At 39.6% G+C, this 14,127-nt stretch overlaps 1 protein-coding gene across 1 annotated transcript in view; it reads left to right on the top strand.

Annotated features, from left to right (window-relative positions):
• Positions 1–14,127, top strand: part of UHRF1BP1 (UHRF1 binding protein 1) — a 62,789-nt gene that overhangs the window by 1,009 nt on the left and 47,653 nt on the right. The gene's annotated exons all lie outside the window — the stretch shown is intronic.

The following is a 14,127-nucleotide window of genomic DNA, read 5'->3' as shown; positions in this document are numbered from 1 at the left end:
ACTCTTTACTTGGATTATCTTCCTAATAAATTCTTTCTCAGGTAGTATTAATCTAGGTGTTCCATGAGTTTGGTTGTTCTGTATAAAGATTTAAAAGTAGAACTAATGATTGTGAAATGGTATAGAAAATTTAACTAAAGGAAAACTATTAATTTGAATAAACATAGAATCAGAGAATTTTAGGATTTAAAGATGATCTCACCTAATATAGCATTGTGTTTAAGAGCCCAGGCTCTTTCTGGTTTACTTTCTTCAACTGTAAAATGAGGATAGTAATAGTAATCTAACTCAAAGGGTTATTTTTTTTTTTTTTAAGATTTTATTTATTTATTTGAGAGACAGAGCATGAGTGGAGGGGAGGGCTAGAGGGAGAAGGAGAAGCAGACTCCCCACTGAGCAGGGAGCCCCACCCCGGACTATATCCCAGGATCCTGAGATCATAACCTGAGCCGAAGGCAGATGCTTAACCTACTGAGCCACCCAGGTGCCCCTCAGAGGGTTATTTTGAGGGTTACATGAATAAATATATGTAAAGACAGCACAGTGCCTAGCACATAGTAAGTGTTCAATAAAATATGAGCTATAGTTATCTTTTGGGCCATGGCACAAATGGTGTGACAATTTGATATAAGCCATAGACTTCTTCAGAAAAATCTGCATATGCAACCAGTCATTTTTATGTAAATTCTGGGGGAGAGTTATGAACCCCAAAAGCACATGCCTGAATCCTGCAAGGACTCTTGAAACTAAGTGAATAACCCCTGACTGTTCCGCTCTCTTATTTTATGTCTGAGGAAACTAAAGCCTAGAGAGGACAAATAACTTGCCCAGTTGCAATGGAAGGTAAGGTAGTGGAATAGAACCCAGCTTGCTTGCTTGCTTACTTGCTTGCTTTTTTAAAGATTTTATTATTTTTAAGTAATCTCTGTACCCAACCCAGGGATCGAACTCACAGCCCTGAGATCAAGAGTCACTTGTTCCACTGACTGAGCCAACCAGGCACCCCTAGAACCCAGCTTTCTAATTCTGATGTTTTTCCGTTTAGTGCACACATATTCTGTGCACTCTCTATGAGGATAGAGTTTTTAAAGAAAAATTTTCGTAATATATGCTGACATATTCAGTGGATCCTTAGTGAACAGAGTATCTCTTTTAGATGAGGTAGGAATAGGTATGACAGACATTGGGAGAAATTTCTGATTTCTTCAATGTTGTGTGGTTGACTGAGGAGGAAGAGGAAGAGAAGGTTATTTGGGGCTGCAATATCAGGGTTCCAGGAAAAGGTCATAGGACATGGATCTGGTTGAGGGACAAGTCAGACTTCTTGGGCCTTTCTATTTGTTTATCCTGGAAAAATGGCCCAATCATGTATGACATTTGTATCTCTGTATGGTCTCTCTGATACCTACAGAAGCTGGCCTGCCTGGAGGGGAATTACAGCTTCTGTGGCTTGCCAAATCTCATGGGGGAAGAGAGGATAAGGATACTGAGTTACTAGGTTAAATAAACATTTGTAGGTGTTTAATAATTATTTGTTGATGATGACAGTGCCACTTGACCTAGACGAGAGTATCTTAACAGCAGGAAGGATATCCCAGTGACTCTCATCTTTAATTTTGGTCATGAAGTTTCAGATATTAATAGTATTTTGTTAGAATGCATCTTCTTTATTAATATTTTGGTAAACAAGATTTGAGGGAGGTGGTCTTCAAGACATTTTCGTTAAGTGCCTGCTCTAGGCCAGGCCCTGATCTGGGCACTGGGAATTCAGCAGGGAAGAAATGTAAACATCTTCTAAGGGCTTTAACCTATGGTTTGGATGATTGCTGTGTAGTACAAATAGCTTCAATGCACAGTAGTCATTTAAATAGACCCAAGAGAAGACCTTTACTTAGAAACAAAAGTAATCATTTAAAAAATATCCAAAATTGATTTTTTACTACATTAGATTATTCTTGTTTTAGCTCACCTTAGTTAATGACCTTTCTTAAAAAGAAATATGATTGATCGCCAAGTAAGTCAAGGGACTATGGCTCAGGGAAAGAGCATGGTCTGGAGCCAGAGAAGTCTTCCAGCTCTGTCACGTAATGAACAGATCAGCCTTTCTGAGCCTTAGTTTTGTTATCTGTAAAAGGTGAGAATAAGGAAGAATACCATGTACCTAGCAGAATTTTTTGAGGATTGGGGATAAAGTATTTATTATAATGCCTAGCATGGAAGTAGGTAGCTATGGAAGTAGGTAGCTATGTAAAGAGTAACTATTATACATGAGCGGAGAAGTTAGGGATGCTACCCTGGTATGGATGACAGTAACCCACCTGACTGGCTCTTTTATTTTATTTATTTATTTTTTTAAAAAGATTTTATCCATTTATTTGACAGAGCACAAGCAGGGGGAGCGGCAGGCAGAGGGAGAGGGAGAAGCAGGCTCCCCGAGGAGCAGGGAGCCCCACACAGGGCTCGATCCCAGGACCCCAAGATCATGACCTGAGCTGAAGGCAGACGCCCAACCGACTGAGCCACCCAGGCGCCCCCTGATTGGCTCTTTTAGAAACCTACCAGAAGTCTTGGGACACCTGGGTGGTTCAGTTGGTTAAGCATCTGCCATCAGCTCGGGTCATGATCCCACAGTCCTGGGATCGAGGCCCACATCGGGCTCCTTGTCCGTGGGGAGTCTGCTTCTCCCTCTCCCTCTGCCTGCCGCTCCCTCTGCTTGTGCTCTCTCTGTCAAATAAATAAATAAAATCTTAAAAAAAAAAAAAAGAAACCTACCAGAAGTCTTGATTATTTACTCTAAATAGCTGCAGGAAATGTGATTCTGAGTGACAGAGACACAGCTGATAGACATGATAGATATTTCAAAAATATAAGTATTAGGTAAAATGCAGAAGCATACAAGATTTCATAGTCCTCTTGGAGAATAAGAGAGTCTACTGTGAGCTCAGCCCTCTTAGTTCCTGATCAGTGGTCTCCCCTCATTATTACTCATCCCCCTGAAGAGATCATCGTGGCCAGCCCCCAGGGGACAGTGGGGAGCTGTAGGCTCAGAGTGGCCCACCACTGGCCCAGGGTTTGTATAGGTAAAGGTTTGTCTCAACTTCCAGGTCATGCCTCTTTGTACTAGACTTTATTTATTATCACCTTCATTTCCTAAATAATTATTTTGTTCATTTTCCAGTAATGGTCAAATCATATATGCCTTTGTTTCCTTTCTGCATTTTTTGTGTTGCTTTAGAATAAAGCATTTTTTTTAACTTAGCAAATACTTAATAATAATAACCAACTGTATGAATAAGCACTTTATTTTTTTATTTTTTATTTTTTTTAAAGATTTTATTTATTTATTTGATAGAGAGAGAGATAGCGAGAGCAGGAACACAAGTAGGGGGAGTGGGAGAAGGAGAAGCAGGCCTCCCGCTGAGCAGGGAGCCCGATGCGGGGCTCGATCCCAGGACTCTGGGATCATGACCTGAGCCGAAGGCAGCCGCTTAATGACTGAGCCACCCAGGTGCCCCTGAATAAGCACTTTAAAGTCTTATAATGATGTAATTCTCAGACTATCCTTATGAGGTAGTTATTAGGCCTACTTTATAGTTGAAGAAATGACACACAGAGAGGTTAAGCAACTTGCACAAAATCATAACTAGTAAGTGATGGAACTGGGATTCAAAGGTAGGCACTCCGATTCTCTTTACTACTCTGCTGCTGTACACTTCTCATCTACTGAATATTTCAGATTGAATATACTCTTGTCACCAGCATCCATGTGAAGAAACAGTATTGCCAGCACCTACGAAGCCCTCTTGTGTCTTCTTCTATCATTGTCTTTATCAAGGGGTAACTACTGTCCTGATTTCTAACAACACAGATTAGTTTTGTCTGTTTTTGTTCTTTATATAAGTGGAATCATATTGTATGTATGCTTCTGTGTCTGGCTTCTTTAGCTCAACATTTTTGTGAGATTAAACCCTGTTGTTGCATCGAGTTGTAGATTCTGCATTTTCATTGCTGTATGACATTCTGTTATGTGAATATACCTCAGTATATTTATATATTTTACTATTGATGGACATTTTGTTAGTTTCCCAGTGTAGGTTTATGATGAATAGTGCTGCTAGGAACATTCTAGTATATGTCCTCTGGTGAACAAATGTACACATATCTGTTGGGGATATACATAGGAGCGGAATTTCTGGGTTGTAGGATATGAACATGTTAAATTGTAATAGATATTATTAAACAGTTTTCCGAAGAGTCTATACCAATTTGCACTTCCACTGGAAGTGTTTGAGAGTTCTGGTTGTTCTACATCCTTGTCAACACTTGGTATTTTCATCTCTTTCATTTTAGCCATTCTGGCGGATGTGTTTTGAAAATTTTTTTACTTCATCTGTGGTAAGCCAGATGGCCACTTTATTTTCGCGTCAGTTTAGTTTTTAAATTCTGGTAAATTTTAGTCACAAGCAAATGTCAGAACATTGAAAACACAAGATCTTTTTGGAGCACTGTTCAAATTACGCAGGTTCAATAAAAATAATTAGGGTACTTTATAACTACTATCCCATAGCATATCTTTTTTCCTTTTTTTAAAAAAGATTTACTGATTTATTTCAGAGAGAGAGAAAGAGAGAATGTGCATGGGGGAGGGGGAAATAGCAGAGGAGGGGAGAAACTCAAGCCAACTCAACACTCAGTGCAGAGCTGGATGTGGGGCTTGATCTCACAACCCATGAGATCTCTACCCATGATCTCATGCCCTGAGCTGAAACCAAGAGTTGGGCGCTTAACCGACTGTGCCACACAGGTGCCTCTAACCCATAGCATTTCTTCTTCTTCTTTTTTTTTAAAGATTGTTTATTTATTTATTTATTTGAGAGACACAGTGAGAGAGGGAACACAAGCAGGGGGAGTGGGAGAGGGAGAAACAGGCTTCCCGCGGAACAGGGAGCCTGATGCGGGGCTTGATCCCAGAACCCTGGGATCATGACCTGAGCCGAAGGCAGACGCTTAACCGACTGAGCCACTCAGGCGCCCCAGCCCATAACATTTCTTACTTGGAATGGATCTGAGGCTTAGCTCCCTGTCAGAATAGCAGTCATGTACATTAAGAGAAAAGGAATGCTGTTCTTCAGGCATTTGGGTTTTTGTTAAATATTTGGTCTTCAGAATACCTTGGATATTGGTTTCATCCTGTTCTGAAAGCTGGGCACCCCATTTGCATACCATTTCATCTTTACTAAAGGAACTAAAATTTGAATTTCATAGCCTTTGTATTACAATCTTTACAGCTTTCCAAGGTTTATTGTAAAACATCTTGTGTCTTAAAAAGTAGTATTTAAAAGCAATAAGAATTTAAAGCAGTACTGTTGTACGTATCTGACACACAACAGCTTAATGTACGGTTCACAAATAATGAAATTACCTGCTTTGAAAAATTGATTGAGAGGCGCATCAATGTAGCAGAAAGAACCAGGACTTTGGATTCTAAAAGGTGGCTGTGCATTTTGACTCTGCCGCTTATAAGCTGTGTGTTCTGCAAGTCTTTTAGCTTCTTGAAGCTTCAGTTTACTCATCTGTAAAATGCGGAACAATAATGCACAATGTGGTTTTGAGGATTAGAAATCACTTATAAAAGTGGTCCTTTTTTTTTTTTTTTTTTGAACATTTTATTTATTTATTTGACGGAGAGAGAACACAAGCAGGGGTAGCAGCAGGCAGGGGGAGAGGGAGAAGCAGGTCCCTACTGAGTAAGGATCCCGATGCAGGGCTCAATCCCAGGACCCTGGGATCATGACCTGAGCCGAAGGCAGCTGCTTAACTGACTGAGCTACCCAGATGCCCCTATAAAAGTGGTCCTGAAAAGGTATTTAGTAAACAGTGACTATTATTATTTATCTAGTATTTGTTAAAGTTACTCGAGAGATTGCTGTTAGTTTCTGAAGATAATACTTTTCAGCATCTTTGAGGTTGTGCCTAAGGTATCTAAAGAATTTAGACCTTTGAATATTTAGAAATTGCATTTAACATTGTAATACAGAGAGGTGGAGATGAATGTTCTTTGTATCAGTGCTTAAGGAGAGAAGGGCACAAGGGCTATTTCTGTTCATCATTTTTTACTATCAAGGCATACTACAGAGGAAACTTTGACCTCAGCATGGGTGAAATAACTGAAATATATATATGGGGTTGGCTCCTTAGTGGATGTATTTATAGCATAATCATATACTGTATTCTTAGAGTGAAAAAAAAAATCAGTGGTCATTTAGTTACCCTCACCTAATATAGAACCTGGTTGAATAATAATCTGTAAGTATGGCTTTAATCATTGAAAGAAAAAAAAAGATTATTTTTTTGAGGTTATTTATTTATTTGAGAGAGAGAGCAGAGCGAGCGAGAGAGAACATGAGTTGGGGGGAGGGGAGAGGGGGAAGCAGGCTCCCCGCTGAACAGGGAGCCCAACTTGGGGGATCCATCCCAGGACCTGGGATCATGACCTGAGCTGAAGGCAGATGCTTAACCGACTAAGGCACCCAGGTACCCCCAAAAAGATTCTTTTCATCACAGCTCAATTATCTACACCCTCCATGATGGCAGGGACTGTGGTCCCTTGGCTGCTTTGAAAATCCGAGAGTTTGAGGGTGCTTTGAGTTGGTGCAGGAGAAGGTGTGTGGAATGGGAGCACATGGCTGGAATTCAGGGAACCTTAGACGAGAGTGGGAATAGTGGTGGGGGGAGCAGAAGGGCAAGGAAACCCGTTTCACCCAGTATTGTTAAGGGACCTTTTGTTTTTGTGTGATGAGGCAAGTATTTGCTATTGATGCTGATTATAGATACTAAAGAATATTTTTCAGTATTTATAAGCAGTAGAATCAATCAATATCTATAGTAAAGGGGAAAATTTAAGTGTAAAGTAATACACATTAGAATTTAGGTAATGGTATGTTGTTTGTACCTTCTTGCCATAAAAATAAGGACTAGATATATTATAAAATATTTGTTGGATTGACATTTTTTTATTTGCCCACAGCAATGATCATTTTACATGTATACTTAGTCTTTATAGTGCATTGGTCATGTGTAGCTTGGATGTCAGCCTATCATTTTAAAAATTAGAACATTGATGGTGAGAGATCAGTGTAAGTCTCTGACTTAGGAAGTGGTATGTTCTCAAATTTTATTTCTAAGTTTGGGATTTGGAGTGTGTATGCCAGTAGAAATAGTGTATTAAATGTTGAGTAGGTTTCCAAGTTAGCCCACAAAACCCATAGTGGGTTAACTATATATAATATAAGCTCAGTAGATGGAGTTCTGGGTCTTGGTTGTTGGGGAACCATTTGAAGGAGGAGTGGAGTTTGAGAAGAAGAAAAAACTTTTTTCTCTCCCATTTCTTGGAGTAAGGTCGTTTAGATCATTGAGATCATTGTATCTCAGCAAGGACGTTTTGTGGTTGTGATTAAGGGGTATGACCAGCATTTAGTCAGCGGGCTAGAGATGCTGATGTCATCCAGTTTGCAGAATAATCTCACATAAAGAAGCATTGTCCTTTGTCTTTTTTGAATTTTGAATATTTGTTAGATGCATAGGTTAATTACCCATTTAAGTTATATAAACCTAGAATCTAATTCTGTTGTAATAAACACAAAATATTGTAAGCTTTAAACTATAGTGAATGTTCCAGACTGCACCTACCATGGGGGAAGATTGTTTTGAACTTTACCAAGTGTTTGTTATTATTTTAGAAAACGTTGTCACTCTTGGCAGTGCTACTCGTGGAATTGAGTCTGTTAGTGTTGAGAATCACTGACTTAGACTAAATTCTAAAACAGCTGAAGTTTGCTCTTGATACACTCTTTCTTCCCTTGATGTTTTTCCCACCTCCTAAGGTCCTCCGCATGTACCGTTGCTCCAATTCTAGCCATAGCCCTTCACTACCATACTGCCCTCCTAGGCCTGCATGCCCTGCTCCTCTCACTTTTGCACCAAAATTCCCAGTTCTTTAGGATATATGATTTCAGCTAAGTCGGGGCGGGGGGGATGTAGAGAACATTTTTGGAGAAGGAATGCTACTCTAATTAGACCAATTCTAATTCAGGGTCAGTTCCCCTAAGTTACTCTTAATTTCATAGCTTTTGATTCCACAAATACTCTGGAAGTTCCCAGTTTGTTTTTGATTTTCCAAAACTGGTTTCTGTGGCAGTTGGGGTGGGGCAGGGGGCTGGGCAGCCATTTGTGGCATGTCTGAGTCTTTTGAAAGTTGGAGAATTCCAATATATAGAAAATCCAGATAAGGATTGGCTAAGCTCATTCAAGCTGAGCGCCTCCAGCCCTCTGGTCTAGTGCTTTCTCAGGCAGAGCTGAGAACATGCATTTCCCATTTCTTTTTTTTTTTTTTTTAAGATTTTATTTATTTATTTGAGAGAAAGCATGCACAGGGGCAGAGGCAGAGGGAGAGAAAGAGGGAGAAGCAGACTCCCCGCTGAGCAGGGAGCCCGATGCAGGACTCAATCCCAGGACCCTGGGATCTTGACCCGTGCTGAAGGCAGACACTTAATTGACTGAGCCACCACCTGCATTTCCCATTTCTAAGAGAAATCTGTTTTTCTTTTCTTTTTCTTTTTGTTTCCTTTTTCTTTCTCTTTGAAATCTGTGTTTTTTTGTTTTGTTTTGTTTTAACTTAGGTGAAAAAAGGGACTGCAGTTCAGGAATACATTTCATTTGAGAAAATGTCTTAACAGAGGCTGATGTGAAGTTAGAGGCCTGGCAGTGTATTGTAAGACATCGTTTTCCTGAACCTCGGCAGAGTCCTCACTGTCTCCCTTCCTTTCAGGTGAAGTTGGCCGTGGCTCCTTAGTCCTCTGAGCCACAGGAGAGGGTCCTCAGTCTCTGAGAGGAAGATTTGCTACAAGATAGTTCGATGGTCAGCTACAGGTGGTGTGTCAGCCATTCTCAGATAGGGAGTCTAGCCTTCCCCTCAGATAGCCCCTGGGCTGCCTTTGAGGACTCTGTTTCTGAGACCATTTATTCATTGATTCTATCAGGAAACTTTTACTGACCAGTATGCCAAGCACTAGCAACTTGAAAACAAATGAGACAAGATTCCCTTTCAGGGACTCAGCTGCCTACAGCAATAAACAGACCTGTAAGCAGTAAGCCCAGTAAGGCATTAAGAAGTATCTGTGGAGCCTGAGGGGCACAGATAGTCAGGGGCAGAAAGGTGATGCTGGGCAGAGGGAGCTGCATTAGTAATGGTACTGAGTTGAGAAACAGAAGGGACTGCGTATGGTTCTGTGTCACTGCAATGTAGGGTTTGAGGGTGCAACGTAGCTAGAGATGCTGTTGGAAAGATAGAGAGAGGCTGGATCATAGACGCCTGTATACTATGCCCAGGCATCTAGATAGGGCTCAGCTTGTTTTCTGTTGCCATTGATCTGGGTCTGAGGCAGTTGAAACTCCAAACCTCTATACCTCTATTGATTTTGTTAAAAGTGAGAGAGATGGGGGAAAAAAGTCAGGGAGATGGTATAGTGTAGTTAAGGCTGCAAGTTTTTGAGCCATACTGCTTGATTTTGAATCCTAGCTTGCTATGATCTTGGGCAAGTTATTTAACCTTTCTATGCTTCAGTTCTCTCTTCTATAAAATGGAGATAATAGTTGTCCTTTATATCATGTGGTCATTGAGAGAAATAAATTAATTAAAAATGTATAACAAAGTGCTTATTAGGACAGTGTCTGGAATAAAGTAAGCAATCATTAAATGTTAGCTATTATTTTAAAAATAATTTTTGTTCTCAGAGAAATGTCATCCTTCTTTTTCATTTTTCCTGATTTTTTTTTTTTATTGTAAAAGCTTCTAGAAAGAGCTTTTAGAATATACTAATCTCTCTCTCCCTCCTTTTTAAAAACTTTGCACTTTTTATTGTCTCTAATGGGAAGGGTGTGCCTTCTCCCTCAGCTTCACAGATAAATTTTTTTCCATGTTTACATATGACACTCTTAAACCTGGTTTAACATGTCTGGTTCATCAGAGTATTATGGTTGGTTTACAATGTGTGAAAGAATATGGATGAATTGTTGGGTATACCCTTTAGGTCATTCCATCTATTTGGCAATTAACATTTATTCGCTTTGTATTATTATCAGTAAACATCAATTGAGCATTCTTATCCTAGACTTTGTGCTAGACACAGATCTAAATGAAAACAGTTATAGCTCTTGAGGAGCACATAGTCCTCCTTGGAGTTAGAGACCTTTGTTTTTATTTTAAGCTCTTTTGTTTCCTCCGCAGCTACTTACATGGTTTGAACCTATTTACTTCAGTCAGTGAATGTGCTACTATCTTAGATATTTGTTCATTGAATGATCTCTGCAGGGGAAACTACTCAAAGTAGTACACATTAATTGAGCATTTTTGCTCAACTGCTAGGGCTTTTCTTTCACCACCAGATGTGAAACATGGCTCATTTTGAGCAGTCTCTGCCTTTTTTTTTTTTTTTTTTTTTTTAAGAAGGCTCCATGCCCAGCATGGAGCCCAATGTGGGGCTTGAATTCACGACCCTGAGATAAGACCTGAGCCAAAATCAAGAGTCGGATGCTTAACCAACTGAGCCACCCAGGTGCCCCAGAACAGTCTCTGCCTCTTAAAATAAGCATACGTTGGGCCAGTTCTGCTCAAAAATTAAGGACAGCCTCATGTATGAAATCTTTTATTCTCAGTTTCCTTCTTGAGCAGTTTTCAAAGCTCAGATAATTTATATGCCATACTTCTTTTTTTTTTTTAAGATTTTATTTATTTATTTGACAGAGAGAGACGCGGTTAGAGAGGGAACACAAGCAGGGGGTGGTGAGAGAGGGAGAAGCAGGCCTCCCGTGGAAAAGATATTGGATAAGAAATTACAGCCATAATTCCAGGTGGTACTCAAATATGTTAACAGTCAATTAGATGAGGAGTCCATATGTAACATGCCTTACATGCATAGACCCTTGCTAGTGGATCAGATTGCAAGTATTCAGTTCTAGAAGAAGACTGGCTTGGGGCACCTGGCTGGCCCAGTTGGTGTAGCATGTGACTCTTGATCTTGAGGTTGTGAGTTTAAGCCCCGTGTTGGCTATAGAGATTACTTTGAAAAAGTAAAATCTTAAAAAAAAAAAAAAAAAAAAAGACTGGTTCAAACCAGACAGGTATTGGGGCTTGAACTAAACAGGCTAGGTTTTAGCAAGGCTCCAGGCTTAAGGAAGGGAATTAGAATGTTCATCAGGGCTACTGTTGAACATTAAGGAAAGAAACATAATCTCCAGAATATCAACTGGCCTAGTATTGGGATGGGAAGGTAGGGTAAATGGGAGTGCTTCAAGTCATCGACTACACAACTACCATGGGTGTGGGGAAATATGTATAATTGGTTACAATTGTAGAGAGTGTGAATCAGTGTCATGTTTATAGAGGGAAATTTGGCAATATCTGTCAAAATGTAAAAATGTACAATTCCACTTTTATGAAATCATCCTACAGAAGGAATCAAACAAGTAAGAAAAACCTATAAGGCTTTTAATGAAATTAATGTAGAAGAGCAATCAGTTGGGACTTATTAAATAAATTATAATTCTGCATACAGAGGTGTTGCTTATAGATAACTCCCCAATTATTAAAAAGTACTTAAAAATTTGACAGTGTAAAATGCCCAAGATATATTGTTCATTGAAAATAAAAGCAAGTTTTAGAAAAGTATATATAAAGTATATATAAAATAATTTTTTCTTTTATACCTTTTTTTCCCTTTATTCCTTACTTTCAATTTTTTTTGAGATTATTTGAGACGGAGAGAGAGAGAGAGAGAGAATGAGCAAGTGAGAGAACAAGAGCAGGGGAAGGGAGAAGCAGACTCCCCACTGAGCAGGGAGCCTGATGCCTGGCTTGATCCCAGGACCTCGGGATCATGACCTGAGCTGAAGGCAGACGCTTAACCAACTGAGGCACCCAGGTGCCCCTGTTTCAATTTTTTTTATGATAAGCACTTCACTAGCAGACTAAGAGGATGATTTATCTATTACCACCTATCATACTGTTTTGAGAGGGTACATTTGTGTACATCTGGTCATATGTATTTTTGGTAACTCATCATGGTTGCCTCTTGGGGAAGATAAAATACCAATGAGATCTAGTAGAAAAGGGTTCTACTTCTAATAATATAGGAGTATCTTATATTGATCTAGCCCTTTCTGAGATAACAGTTATGAACTCTGGACAGTATGTAAAAAAATATAACTACTTGAAGACATTGGAAAGTGACAATGAGGCAGAAATTGACAGGAAACTTGAAAGATGGGAACTGTACCAGGCATGATGCTCATTTATACAATTCTTTTGCCTGAGGATATGCCCCAGTTTGCATGGTGGGTGGTGGCTAGAACTCAAACAAAAGTCTACAGTTTTACTAGCTTGGGGAGTCGGATGGAGTTCAGGACTATAAGAGGGACTGGAGAATGAGGGGAGAAATCTCAGAAAGGAGGGAGCAACAGAAGAGGGAGCCCTGAAATCTGCTTTTAAATTGTCCAAATCCTTGACATGCATGGGGAAAGATTTCATGGAGCCTAGAAAAGGCAGTAGTTGGAAAGCTGAATGAATTGAGCTGAGGTTTAGCTGCTGCCCCTTGTGGGGGAGACAGAGTTTGGAGTATGAATCTAGCCAAGTTAATTTACCAGTAGAATAAAATTCACTCTTCAGAGGAAGATTGACAGAATTTAGAATCTCAGTAATGTTCAGTATACAATAACAAATAACTAGATGTGCAGTGAAGGAAAATGTGACTCGTTGAGAATAGCAGTCAATAGAAATTGACCCCAAGATGACTCAGGTGTTGGGATTATCAGACAAGGACATTAAACTTGGTAATAATAAGTGAACAGATGGAGAATCTCAGCAGAGAAGTGGGAACTATAAAAAGAACCAAATGTAAAATCTAGAACTTAAAAGTATAATACCTGAAATGAAAAATTTATTAGATGTGCTTAACAGCAGATTGGAGATGGCTAAAGAAAGGGTTGGTGAACTTGAAAATAGAGTGCAGGAATTATCCACTCTGAAGAAAAGAGAAAAAAGATTAAAAAAAAAAAAAGCTTCAGTTACTGTGGGACAATATTAATATATGTGTAATTGGAGTCCTAGAAGTAAAGGAGACAGAAGACATCTGGCAGATTGTATTTTCCAAAGATAGCTGCAGCAGTATCTACCATCCTACATGTTCTCTTGGCCAATAGAATCGAGGTGGAAGTGACATTCAAGCTACGCAGAGCTCCAGTTAACAGTCCTGGCTCAGCCTGGCCTTTGAGACATTTCAGCTTAGGAATCAACCATGTGAAGTGAAGAAGCCACTAGGTGATACCAGCTCCCAGCTATTTTGGTGTCCCAGATGAAACCCCAGAATTCATGAATCAGAGTAAAGCTATCCCAGTTGTCCCTTGAATGAATTTCTAATGCACAAAATCTGTGAACTTAATAAAATGCTTACTGTTTTATGGCACTAGGTTTGGAGTGATTTGTTATGCTGTAGTAGATAAATAAAACAGGACAAAAATATTTGAAGAAATAATGGCTGACAACTAAACAATAAAAAGACAACCCAATTTAAAAATGAACCAAAGATTTGAATAGACCTTTCTCTCTCTCTCTCTCCCTCCCTTTCTCTCTCTCTCTCTCTTTCTTTCTTTCAAAAGATTTTATTTATTTGACAGAGAGAGAGTGTGAGAGCACAAGCAGGGGGAGTGGCAGAGGGAAAAGAAGCTCAGTGGGGGGCCCGATGCAGGGCTCAATCCCAGGACCCTGGGATCATGACCTGAGCCAAAGGCAGACTCTTAATGGACTGAGCCACCCAGGTGCCCCAGACATTTCTTTAAAGAAGATGCATAAATAGCCACAAACATATGAAAAGGTACTCAACGTTATCAGCCATCAAGGAAATGCAGATCAAATAGAATGGCTATAAGGATGACTGTAATAATAAAAGACAGATAATAACAGTGTTGGTGAAGATACGGAGAAATAATAACAAATGTTGGTGAGGATGTGGAGCAATTGGAACTCTAAAACACAGCTGGTAGGGCTGTAACATGGTGTAGCCAGTAAGGAAAACA

The sequence above is a fragment of the Phoca vitulina genome, unplaced genomic scaffold (assembly GCF_004348235.1).
Source record: "Phoca vitulina isolate PV1807 unplaced genomic scaffold, GSC_HSeal_1.0 scaffold11, whole genome shotgun sequence".
Taxonomy (NCBI): Eukaryota; Metazoa; Chordata; class Mammalia; order Carnivora; family Phocidae; genus Phoca; species Phoca vitulina.
Note: the sequence above shows the minus strand (reverse complement) of the source record. Positions and strands in the feature narration are given on the sequence as shown.